Source organism: Portunus trituberculatus, chromosome 39 (genome assembly GCF_017591435.1).
Source record: "Portunus trituberculatus isolate SZX2019 chromosome 39, ASM1759143v1, whole genome shotgun sequence".
Lineage (NCBI taxonomy): Eukaryota > Metazoa > Arthropoda > Malacostraca > Decapoda > Portunidae > Portunus > Portunus trituberculatus.
In genome coordinates this window covers 4663449-4675948 of record NC_059293.1, presented here as the reverse complement: position 1 = coordinate 4675948, position 12500 = coordinate 4663449, and the positions used below count along the sequence as shown (strand labels likewise).

General features: G+C 39.3%; 1 protein-coding gene and 1 long non-coding RNA gene across 2 annotated transcripts in view; one reads left to right on the top strand and one right to left on the bottom strand.

Annotated features, from left to right (window-relative positions):
• LOC123515625 (putative neural-cadherin 2) overlaps positions 1–12500 on the bottom strand; it is a 361909-nt gene that overhangs the window by 185235 nt on the left and 164174 nt on the right. The window lies entirely within an intron of this gene.
• On the top strand, positions 8793–11810 carry LOC123515626. Its single transcript, XR_006677918.1, has 3 exons — positions 8793–8807; positions 10559–10920; positions 11537–11810. It is a non-coding gene; the product is annotated as an uncharacterized LOC123515626 (long non-coding RNA).

Sequence of the window (12500 nt, the reverse complement as noted above, 5' to 3'; positions counted from 1 at the left end):
CAGACCAAGGATATTCATTGTGGAAGAGGGAGACAGTTGTGTGTCATTGAAGAAGAGGGGATAGTTGTCTGGAAGGTTGTGTCGAGTTGATAGATGGAGGAATTGAGTTTTTGAGGCATTGAAAACTACTAGATTTTCTCTGCCCCAATCGGAAATCTTAGAAAGATCGGAAGTCAGGCGTTCTGTGGCGTCCCTGCGTGATCTGTTGACTTCCTGAAGGGTTGGTCGTCTCTGAAAGGACGTGGAAAGATGTAGGTGGTATCATCAGCGTAGGAGTGGATAGGGCAAGAAGTTTGGTTAAGAAGGTCATTAATGAATAATAGAAAGAGAGTGGGTGACAGGACAGAACCCTGAGGAACACCACTATTAATAGATTTAGGAGAACAGTGGCCGTCTACCACAGCAGCAATAGAACGGTCGGAAAGGAAACTTGAGATAAAGTTGCAGAGAGAAGGATAGAAGCCGTAGGAGGGCAGTTTTGAAATCAAAGCTTTATGCCAGACTCTATCAAAAGCTTTTGATATGTCTAACGCTACAGCAAAAGTTTCACCGAAATCTCTAAAAGAGGATGACCAAGACTCAGTAAGGAAAGCCAGAAGATCACCAGTAGAGCGACCTTGACGGAAGCCATACTGGCGATCAGACAGAAGATTGTGAAGTGACAGATGTTTGAGAATCTTCCTATTCAGGATAGATTCAAAAACTTTAGACAAGCAAGAGATTAAAGCTATAGGACGGTAGTTTGAGGGGTTAGAACGGTCACCCTTTTTAGGAACAGGCTGAATGTAGGCGAACTTCCAGCAGGAAGGAAAGGTAGAAGTCGATAGACAAAGTTGGAAGAGTTTGGCCAGGCAAGGTGCAAGCACGGAAGCACAGTTTTTGAGAACAATAGGAGGGACCCCATCAGGACCATAAGCCTTCCGAGGGTTTAGGCCAGCGAGGGCATGGAAAACATCATTACGAAGAATTTTAATTGTAGACATGAAATAGTCAGAGGGAGGAGGAGAGGGAAGGACAAGCCCAGAATCGTCCAAGGTGGAGATGTGAGCAAAGGTTTGAGAGAAGAGTTCAGCTTTAGAGACAGAAGAGATGGCAGTGGTGCCATCAGGATGAAATAAAGGAGGGAAAATGAAGAAGTGAAGTTATTTGAGATGTTTTTGGCTAGATGCCAGAAGTCTCGAGGGGATTTTGAGTTTGGAAGATTTTGACATTTTCTACTTATGAAAGAGTGTTTGGCAAATTGAAGAACAGACTTGGCATGATTGCGGGCAGAGATATAAAGTGCGTGAGATTCTTGAGATGGAAGACTAGATTACTTTTTGTGGGCAACCTCTTCATCATGTATGTATCATGAAACTACGTAAATTGACGTACGTCTATTTATATATTCAGTGTTTATTAATTCATTTTGTTATTATTAATTCATTTATTAATTTATTAATTCATTCATTTTTGCTGAATTAAAACTGGAAACAACAACTTTAGCATGCTTTTTTTTCTCCCTGAGCCAATCTTCTTTGTACAAATGAAGGACAAGATGATATAATTTTTCACTATACACCTTAATTAATTTCCATTTACATTCCTCTGTCCTCCAGTAACTTGTTCACAGCTCCTGCTAAATCACGTGATGGCTGGAACAGAAAAAAGATTCACTCTTCCTCCTTCCAGTGTCCTGTTACTTCAACTTTTAAAAGGAAAAAAGAAGACATCTCAGGGATTTAATTGACCAACCCAAACAGAACTATATTTTCATATTTACCTTGGTAAGAGCCAATAAACAAATATTTTTAGTGCATAGTCTTGTAGCCTCCAGCAATCAACGTCCTATTTCTACGATGTTTATTATGTATGACAAAGGCTTGTTTTCTGAGACGCCCCGAGCTCTCATCAGGAGTGTTTTTAAAGCCCAAGGAGAGGAGTATTCAGAATAAAAGGATGTTTTTTACTGATGGTGTGTGTTTATGTGTGTGTGTGTGTGTGTGTGTGTGTGTGTGTGTGTGTGTGTGTGTGTGTGTGTGTGTGTGTGTGTGTGTAAGACCATGTAACTGTTGGGTTGAGGAAATAGGCATGTAAGTTTTCCAACCTCTAGTAGTAATAAAAACACACTTACAAACAAATAAATAAAACAGAAAAGTGGAAAAAAAGTTGAACTCTCGTGGCCACCTCATTATAAAGACATTCTTGAAAGCACCAAATATCCTTTTCAACAACCACTAGTCATTAAAAAGAAAAGAAAGAGAGAATAAAAACATAATAGCTTCCACCAGAACACAGTGAAAGAAACGACCAGACACTGAAACTTTTGGAAATACGAATTTGTTACTTTAAGCTTTTCACCGTCAGCCACTTTTCCCTCATAATCTACGACTTCTGTAAACTTATGTATATTCGTTCTGCAATCTCCTTGCAACCATATAATCTGTTATTTTCGCTTTTATGCAAATAAATTCTTTAGACTGAAATGCTAAGAAAGAGCAAGGATAGTGGTGCAAAGACTGTAGTATATTTGAGATATGTGTTCTGTTTTTAAGCGATTTGAACTTTTTTTCATTATCAGGTCTTGTATTCTTAAATAATCTGAACTTGAAGTATTATGTAGGGCTTATATCTTAAGTCATCTGAGCTTTCAATAGTTTAGGGCTGCATGGAGAAAAAAAATCTATCTCTACTCAATATCAGATAGTATTCTCAAATCAATGGAACTTTCAGTCTTATGGTTAGTACTCTTAAATATTTTCACCTTTCATTATGAAGTCTTATATTCTTAAATATAAGAACTTTTAATATTTGCGTTTTTACTCATAAACGATAAGACATTTTACTGTCAGAGCTTGTATTATTAGTTTGAGCTTGTAATAGACACAAATGTAACTATAGTTGGATTATTACCATATCTTTCTTTATCTATGGCGCGAAATCCTTCTTGAACTAACACTAGAATCACGAAGACATCCCCACAGACTGATGAATTTCCCTGCAGCTTTTTAGAAGAAGTAGAGATAGGATGTCGAAACAAATGAGAATCCGTGTAGGACTGCGAGACATAACATAAAGACTGGCGTTGCTGCTTCAGCTAAAAGTATGTGTAAAAGATGAAGTGCAATTGTTCCCAAACCTTTCTCTTCATAGCTGATATTTCTTAACAGGTTCTGAAAATAAGAATATAGTTGGGTAAAATTGATTTATGCTGAGTATACAAAGAAGTGAATGTTAGTGATGAGATGAAAAGTTTGGAGTATGATATTGTGAAGACTAGTGTATTTTGAGAAAAATCAAATAATCACTGAATTTACAAAAGCAGTTTGAAGATAAGACATTGAAATTCATAAGACAGAAGGAAGAGTTATCCCCCCCCCCTCCACACACACATATGATTAGGTCAAGGTGTCAGGTTGAGTGCCTGGAACGTAATGAGAGGAAGAGAGTTTGCGTTCTTAACTGAAAACGGACACTGAAATAAACTTTGCTTGTCTTATGTACTTAATTGATGGAGATGTAGAGGTGTGATGGAGTGAGTGCCTTTAATATGGAAAATGTGAATACAATTAAGTTTAAGTAAAGATAATGACTTGGAGTTTATGTATGTAGTGACCAGTTATTTGATAGTGGTAAAGGTGTGTGTCTCTGATAGTGCATATAAGAAAATGGGAGGAGAGAGGAAAAAAAGATAGTGTTAGTAAATATGAAGAGATAGGGTGTTAAGATTTACAAATAGTACGTTTATATTTTGTAGAGATGCAGGAGCGTGGCTGTGGGAGTGTCTCAAAGGTAGAAAATGGGAATAGAATTGAATGTTCGTAAAGACGAAGTGATCACTACGTTAACACTTAAAAGTAGTACGCTGATATCATATACATAAAAACGTGAGACCGACAGTGTCTTTTGAAGGAAATAAAAGGAAAATTAAGTGAATATTTTTCACAAATTTGACATCCACAATATGTGACTGAATAATGTAACTAATAAAGTTGATATAATTATAGATATAAAACTTGAAAATTACAATATCGTTGCACCTACAACTACAATGTACTCCATACTCTATCAACAAACTGACATTATTGTTAAAGATGACGGAGACACTGTGTTCACAGACTCGTGCCTGTGTAGCAATGTGACGGAGGATGAGAGGGGAGCGAGAGGCAGTTATCGCAGTCGTAGTAAAACTGTGGAAATACTGGAGTATTCTGTAGCGGCGCATCGGGAAGTGGCTTTGATTCACGGCAGCCGGAGTGTGTTTCCCGCCATAGAGAAGCAGAGTACAGGGTGCTGGCTGGTAAAAACAAGTTTGATGGAGCGGAGTTATGTGGGTAATAGATATTATGTAAGAGGGAGCTGCCGGTAACGAAATGCAGAGTGCAGCCGTTCGCTTTTAGTACACCTTGAGGGAGAAAAGCGGCGTCCTGATATATGTAAGGGATGTGACAGGGGTGATGAAAAATAGATACTTCTGTTACTAAACTGAAATGAACGAGAAGTGATGGATTCAAGTTTATTTACGTTATATTTTAGACGGGAGAAAAGTCGCCTTCTGATATATGTTGAGTATAAGACAAGGATGATGCAGACCAGGTACTTAGGATTGTTAAGCTGAAAATGACGAGAAATAACGGATTCAAGTTTAATTACTTTAGATTTGAGAAGAGAAGGAAAGATACTTCCATAAATAGACTGATAAATTATTGGAATGCACCACTTAATTACATTTTTGGTGCCGAGTCAACAATGGGCTTTGAGAGAAAGTGAAGAGATAAGAAGCATGTGTGGAGTGTGTAACATAAAAAATAAGGCAAGAGAGGCAAGGCTGAGATATTTTGGACATATGAGAAAGATAAATGAGAGAAAAAAAAAAAGAACTTAAGAAGGCAATGCTGATACCAGTTGCGGAGAGGAGTGTGGGTAGACAAAAGATGGAAAGGCGTGGTGAAGTGTGACATGAATAAACTTGGATTACAATAAGAGGACACAATGAATAGCAACAGATGGAAGAAGTTAACTCGAGCGGGTGACTCTACTACACTGTGGGAATAAGGTCGTATGAAGAACATAGGGGTTTAAAATATTACGCAGAACTATGGATAAGTATGTATGATAGGAGGATATAATTATGTAAGTTATATGCAGGGCGTGCCATGCAGGCTTGCTGACTTCTTACAGCTTCCCTTATGTTTACTATCGACACCACTTGCTTGTACGCTGCTGAGAAGAACATCCATCACAGAAAGAGTTCACTGTTTGTTGCGGTATTGAAGGTGATCAGTGTTTTCAGTATACGTGACGCCGTTTGAACGTATATTTGTGAAAATAGAACAAGAAAAGTTATCCGAGAAGAGCTTGGAAACACTACCTTCTAACACGGCGTCACTGTTCACTGTTCACGTGAAAAAAAAAAATAGAAAAGAAGGGAGTATGAAATAATCTTGAAAGATAAACCTCCGTGTCACAACATTAAGGTGAAGTGATGATGTAAGAAATACTTTATTGCGTGAAAAGCTATATAAACAAATAGATAAATAATGATAAAAAATAAACAGGTTGATTAAGATCGATTGGCATATCATCAGTAGCATAATAATGTCGTGTCAGTTCAGTGTCAGTAAAATACCCGACGCTTCAGTGACGCCAGCTGTCACACATTCGTAGTGACTCAGTGCAGCGCGATATCAATGATTTCCAAGGTAACGAAATTTTTAGAATTGAAATCAACAATGATTGCCACAGATTTTGATGAAGAGAAAGAGGCTGAACATAAAGCTGGTACAAAGAAAATGGACACATGGAGCATAGACGGTAAGAGACACAGATAGAGTTTGCTATTCTGTTCTTTGCATATTGATAATGAAATAAAATTTCCAAGTATGTTGTTTGAGAATGCTGTCCATAAGATTTAGCTGTGATGTATAAAGCAAAACAGGACGATTGTGAACCTATTCAGTTTGTAGTCCATCATGTATTCTTGTGAATAAACTCACAGCACTCGTCCATCGTCGGTGAAAAAAAAAAAAAAAAAAACGTCATTGTAGAAGAGGGAAAAGTTGAATGTCGTTCAAGAAAAGCGACGGTTAATAGATGAAGGAACTGTGTTTCTGAGAGAGTGAATAACATTGAGTTTGCTCTGTCCAATGATATATTTCAGAGAGAGATCAGAAATCAGGCGATCTGTGGCTTCCCTAAGTGAGCCGTTAATTTTTTAAAGGGTTGAGCGCTTACTAAAAGACGATGAAAAACGAAGGGTGGTATATCAGCGTAAAGGCCTGTTGTCTACACGAGCGGGCCTAATCGGCGGGTTTGCCCGTTAACGGGCAAATTCTGGCGGGCCTGCCCGTGAATGTTGTCCACACGACCGAAGTGATGAACAGCCGGGCCTGCCCGACGATGTTGCCAGTAGCGGGTGGAGTGCGGAACGAGAACCATGGTGCTTAGCATTGTCAAGAAAAAGATTTTGTGCTCTATGATAATAGCTTTGTGTCTCAAGAAGAAAAAGAAGAAAAGGATATAGTGTAAAGATTGGTTAAAGAAAAGAAGTATGTTGGGAAGCACTGCAATAATACTTCATGAACTACTAAGTGCTACTATGCCGTGGGATGTGGAATGAAGGCCCGCTGTGGATCACGATATTCTCTTGCGTCTGGCAGGGTAGAAACTCCAGCTACCTTGTACCAGCTCAGTGATTTCGCTCGGCGGGATTTCGGGCAATTTGATCGTTTGCCCGTCAAATATGCCTGTTAACGGTCAAGCCCGCCGATCAGGCCCGCTCGTGTAGATAGGCCTTAAGAGTGAATATAACAAGGAAATTGGTTAAGAAGATCATTGATGAGCAATAGGATAAGAAAGAACCCTGACAACACCACTGTTTATCTATAATATTAGGAAAAGGACAATGACCATCAACCATAGTAACGGTAAAACAGTTAGATAGGTATAGAAATAAGGATGGGTACCGTAGAAAGTAGATTGGATATCTTTAGCTTTGGGTTACGAAACAAAGTTTCACCAAAAGGCCTAATAGAAAAGGACTTTCAAGGCTTCGTAAGAAAAACCATATCACCAATAGAACTGCCTCGGCGGGCCCCATACGACCTAAATTAAGGTAAATATAGGGTCGAAATATTGTAATTTGTATCCAAGAAATGAGAGGAGACAAAAGCACCCCAGCAGGATTACAAGGCAGCAGGGTACGTGTGTGCTGCTTGCCATCACGTTATCAACAATAGCAAACTTCGCTTTCCGAGTCCGGTCGCCATGACAGAGAGGAGAGAGTTGCTTCATGTTTGATAAACTCAGAATCTCTGTTGCTAGCTTGTTTTTTGCTCTTTATATTTTTGATATTTCATTAAATCGTATATTGTTTCCAAAGTATTTCATAGATCTCTGAATGTAATTATTTATAATGGAGAGTAAAATTATAGTTTAGTCAACTCAGAATCTAAACTACTAATTTATCTTGTTTTTTATATGCTTACTTGTTGGTTAAATTTCTATGCATTTTATTAATTTTGTATCATAGTAGTCCAATGTAGAATGAACAGTAATTATTTAGTTCGTCAATTTAGAAGCAAATTTTTTTACTCGTTTCCTTCTTCCCTTTCGATGTAATAATTTGCTTTATGAAATTTCAGCGTATTTTATCCACTCTTGCTTCTGTGAATCGTAACAATCTGAAATATGACTTTGCTTTAAAGGAATGTAGAAGGATATCATATCTTATTTAACTCAACTACACATCTGACTTAATTTTCTATTCCATTTTCATACTTTAGCTTTTTCTTAATGTTCTACGTATCTTATCACTCCTGCTTTAGTAATAAACAAATAGAATTTCCCTAAAAGAACGTAACAGAAGTACGGTAATTTTCTCTCATTTGTATTACAGTGTACATTTAAGTACCTATGTATTTCGCTCATTAGTAACTCCACATTATATAAAAAAAACGTCTATCTTATATTGAAGGAGAAGAAGAAGAAGAAGAAGAAGAAGAAAAGAGAAGCAACTCGGAGGTGGAAAAATGTTACAGTACGACAGTTTTTCCTGGTTTGAATATGTAGATGTATTTGTATTTCTTATTGTTCATGTACTTTAAAACCCTTAGTACTTTATTACACGAATTGAAAAAAAAAAACAACTGATAAATGTGTAATAATTTTCTCTAACAATAGAAGTGAAATTCCTATTTCCACTCCTAGACATCGTCAGCCCGGGATCCCGCAGTCGATGCCCGGGCCGGCGCCCGGCAGTCTCTAAGATTGTGAAGAGGAAGAAGTACGCATGTTTTATTAGGTGGGCTCCTAGTGCTCATTAGCTGACAGACGAGAGCATCAAATAACAAGAACATCGAGGGATGTCGTAATAACAGGTACAAGCGTGGGCAAGAGTAAAAGAGAGTGTATTGAGGTTTGTGAGAGGGAGAGAAGAATGCTTGAGAGACGAACGTCAGTAATGGTCATCCCTCATTTCCTTGTCAGCCTCGTCGTGTTCATTATGTTGTTTCTTGCAACGCTGCCGTAGGGTGAGGCGAGGGCCATCTCAGTTTTCAGATTTCCCAGCACCGTGTTTAAGAATGTGCCTGCCTCTCAAACAGTGAAATACAAGTATCGCGGCAATGCGAGCTTTGATGAGGCTCCATAACAGTATTCGAAGCTTTGCTGTTTTCCTGTACTCTGGTCACGGGAGCAAGTCCGCGCGAGGCCGCTGGTGCTGCTAGAGCGGTGTCGAGGTTTCGAAGATCTATTTCTTTTCAGGCACCATTCACATGCAATCATTATTTGCGATGATGCAAACACGTGATAAGTGTAACATGAAATAGGTGTTCTAGTGACTAGTTGGCGGTTGTTGCTTACTGTGTGAGCCAGCAAGTGGCTGAATACACGACCGAGTGCAATTGAAATACAATAAATCGGTGTGACGTGAAAAAGGTGTTATAGTGACTATCCTTTCGTGGTTGCTTACTTAATCTGAGAATCGACCAGGGATGGCTAACCACCGTTCGCTTCCGATTATATAAACATTCGACTCAAAAGTAGGTCAATCCGCCCCAGTGTCGATCCACCCTAATGTGGTAAATCTTTATAATACAGCCGCAGCTCACATGGCATGTAGAAGGCTCGGCGACCTTGCCATGAACGATAGGAATTGTGTGGTATACGCGTGTAGTATGTCTGTAATAGCGCTCTGGAATGTGAAAGAAATTCGAGATTTTCCATGTCCAGCGAGCTGTGCACCAGTCAAGAGGAAAATTGAAATTTTATATATAACTTTTGTTTACAACTGGCATTTGTAGGTAGCGGGATGTCATAACATTTATAGAACTGTCCCGCCAATCATATGTTTTCAGTGGAGAGGCCAATCATAAGCCCATCAGTGACGGCTTTCCACGTAGTTCAGTCAGTTTCCTTTTGCTTTAGAGGCAGGTTAGGCGTTCTGATAGAGGCTCACTCTAATTTGTTAATATCGTTACTCGGTGAACAGAAGTGAAACAAACCGCCAGTTTTCGGCAGGTAGTAACTGTTAAAGTTATTTAGATATTAAAATACCTAAGTTGCGATATGCAGACGTAAAGAAGAGGTTTCACATGTTTATTAACGACGCCGTTAAGATGTACGCATCTTCATCGCCCTGAGAATCTCTTAACCTCAGCCGTAAGGTATAGTTAGCGCGATTCACAACATGGCCCCAAGCTTGTTTGGAAGATGGGAGTGGGGTGGTGCGGTAAGGAAGATGGACGTGTTATAAGTGATTACCTAATAATCGCTCTCTCTCTCTCTCTCTCTCTCTCTCTCTCTCTCTCTCTCTCTCTCTCTCTCTCTCTCTCTCTGTGTGTGTGTGTGTGTGTGTGTGTGTGTGTGTGTGTGTGTGTGTGTGTGTGTGTGTGTGTGTGTGTGTGTGTGTGTGTGTGTGTGTGTTTCGCTGATTGATCTGCTGCAGTCTCTGAAGAGACAGCCAGACGTTACCCTACGGAACGAGCTCAAGAGCTCATTATTTCCGATCTTCGGATAGGCCTGAGACCAGGCACACACCACACACCGGGACAACAAGGTCACAACTCCTCGATTTACATCCCGTACCTACTCACTGCTAGGTGAACAGGAGCTACACGTGAAAGGAGACACACCCAAATATCTCCACCCGGCCGGGGAATCGAACCCCGGTCCTCTGGCTTGTGAAGTGTGTGTGTATGTGTGTCGACTTGGAGCACAATGACACAGGGTCGGATTGAGTGTAAACAGAGTGAGAGTATTTCAGATGTACAGTAGTGGTGTTACGTCATATCCGTGATGTATGTATAGATTGGCGTTAATAACTACTTAGTTTTCGTTAGTAGATCAACAAGAAATTGCTGAACAACTAGCTAATCTGGTAGAGAAAATATTGTCTTAGAACAACAAGCATTACCCAACTAAAGTGTTGATGTCGTTACTGTATCAAGTTGAATGGTGCTACAGTGCAAAGGAGTAAATGCATAACTAGTGACTTGCAGAAATTTTGGAAAACGTATTTTTTTTCTCACTGTCTATCCATTGTTACGTACTTACCTCACCACTGTGGTAATCTTTACAGTGCTAAGGAAAATAGTTATACAGTGTTAAGGAATCGAGAACTTATTAATGACATGAAGAAAATAGAAAAACTACTTAATTCTCATAACCCTTTTAACCCAGTGTTAGCTCGATGCAGTGTTACCTGAAAGAGCCAGTGTACATGCAAAGTTAAGTAGCGTTACAGTGCAAACACCTCCATGTTTCACAAGTGATTTAAGAGAAAAAGAACTAAAGTTCATTACTCCTTCAACCCGGTGTTACGTGAATGGGTGAGTGCAGTGTTGTGATTGCCGTTTCCCTCTCCATGGCTGGCTGGCTTCGGTGCTGGCGAGGATACACTCACTCCTACTCCGCCTCCGACTCATCGCTGCCTCGTTAATGGTAAAGTGTGATTTTATAAGTGCATTTTGGTTCATTAATTTTAGATGGATGTTTGTGTTTTTTATTGTATTCTTACATATTTTATTTATTTATTTATTTTTATTGTTGTGGTGGTGAAGCTTGGTTTTTGTAACGATGTGTTCTTGTTTTGTTGATGCTGAGGACACACGCACATGTGCACACGCACACTAGCACACCTGCACACTAGCGCACATGCACACATACACACATGCATACTTCCACACACGCACACACACGCAGACGCACACATACACGCAGACGCACGCACACACACACACACACACACACACACACACACACACACACACACACACACACACACACACACACACACACACACACACACACACACACACATAGATAGATAGTTTATTGACCATGGAATAAATAAATAACATACATATAATACAACTATGGTCCAACATATTTACACAAATTTCGTCAAATTCTTTAAAATATTTTCATAAATCCGTTGAAGCACTGGATAATCATAGTATTCCAACAAATGCACACACTCACTGGGTTTATATTTATACATAAACATTTAGAATATTGTGGATTACATGACAAACTGTCGAAATAATTTCTTTCGCAGACTAAATTCTTTAACGTCGTCACGCCATACTGCTGACGTAAAAGCAAAGACCGAGGGCACTGTTCGAAGACGTGACGCTCCGTTTGAACTTCACCACAGATGCAAAGTCTTTCCTCCAGCGGTAGACGACCACGACCCCGCCGGTTCAAACGCCTTTCTTCTATCGCCAAAGAATGACCACCTAAACGTAATCTTGACCAAGATATTCTTTCAAATTCTTTAACGCTTACATTCGAATTGTAAATTACATGCACGTCTAAGCTCTGATTTAGTGGACAATATAAATGTACTCTTGACGACTGAGATGCTCTTAACTTTTCCTTAATACCGTCAATAGCCTGCCGTACATCGTCAAAATTGTTGTTAATTAGATCTTGTACATAGTAAACTGTAGGAAAATTATATACAGAAATCATCCGAACAGCATGGGCCCATGGATCATCTGCCATGTTTCTTCTCTCACTCCACATTCGCGAGAAAAACTTTCTTTGTTTAGATTTGATCAGTACGTACACAAGTGGTAAGCCAAGTTCTATTAGACATAAATCATTACAAGTATTTTTCCTTACCCCTAAGAGCTGTTTGACACACCACATATACAATTTGTGAATTGGTTTGATGTTACCGTTTAGCCATGACTCACACCCGTATAAGATACTAGACATTAAGGCTGCTTGAAATACCTTTCGCTTAATATAGAATGGTACATCGTTATTTTTAGTTACAAATGAAACAAATTTAAGAACTTGACACATTTTTTGCTGGGCGTGTACTTTGATGGCTGACGAGGTGGAGCCGTCAACCGTAAAAGAACTCACACACACACACACACACACACACACACACACACACACACACACACACACACACACAAGCGTGCACACAAGCGCACACTATATATTTTTTTTATTGTGTATTTGAAAGACTTGTATTCCTTATCACTTATATATGAGTTGTTTTTTTT